At 74.2% G+C, this 635-nt stretch overlaps 1 long non-coding RNA gene across 1 annotated transcript in view; it reads right to left on the minus strand.

Annotated features, from left to right (window-relative positions):
• LOC103609953 overlaps positions 1–226 on the minus strand; it is a 2,327-nt gene extending 2,101 nt beyond the window's left edge. The window contains exon 1 of the long non-coding RNA XR_552178.1: positions 92–226. This is a non-coding gene — a long non-coding RNA (uncharacterized LOC103609953). The remainder of the gene's footprint in view (positions 1–91) is intronic.
• Positions 227–635: the final 409 nt, after the last annotated feature.

Raw genomic sequence — 635 nt, forward strand, 5'->3', positions numbered from 1 at the left:
GGGCGCCTCCGCCCCGGCAGGGACGCGGCGGCGCCCCGCAGCTCCCAGCCCCGCCACGCCGTCCCCCTCCCGCTGGCCAGCCAGCAATTACCTGCCGCCCCGTCTCCGCATCCAACCACCCCGATTAAAGTTCACTTTGGCCGGGAGTACGGAGTCGGGCTTCCCCTTGCACCGCCCGGCGGCTCGGTTCACTTTGCCCCGCGCGAGCTCTTGGGTCGGGGCGGGGGAGGCGGCTCTCGGGCCTGGCCGCCCCTTCCTCCCGGGGCGGGCTGGCGGTCCCCCCGAATAGAACTTGTGAGTCTCCTCAGGCGGACATTTTTTTTGCTGAGGCGGCCTCAGCACCGCGCTCGGCTCCTCTCCGGATCCCTCCGCGCCGGGAAGAGCCCCGGGTTAACCCCTTCGTCCCCCGCCCGCTCCCGCCGCCTGCGCCGAGGAAGTGGGGCCGACGAAGGGGGCGGGGAGGAGCCGGCGGGAACGGGGAGGGGCCGCAGCGCGACCGGTGGACAAAGCCCACGGTCGGGTGAGGCGGACCGGAGTCGACGCCAGCGGGGAGGGGCGGGAGAAGCGCGCAGACACCCCTGGAAGTCGGGAAGGGTCGCCGGCCGAGGACGCCTCGTCCGGGCCCCCTGGGAGCG

The sequence above is a fragment of the Galeopterus variegatus genome, unplaced genomic scaffold, assembly GCF_000696425.1.
Source record: "Galeopterus variegatus unplaced genomic scaffold, G_variegatus-3.0.2 Scaffold10354, whole genome shotgun sequence".
NCBI lineage: Eukaryota > Metazoa > Chordata > Mammalia > Dermoptera > Cynocephalidae > Galeopterus > Galeopterus variegatus.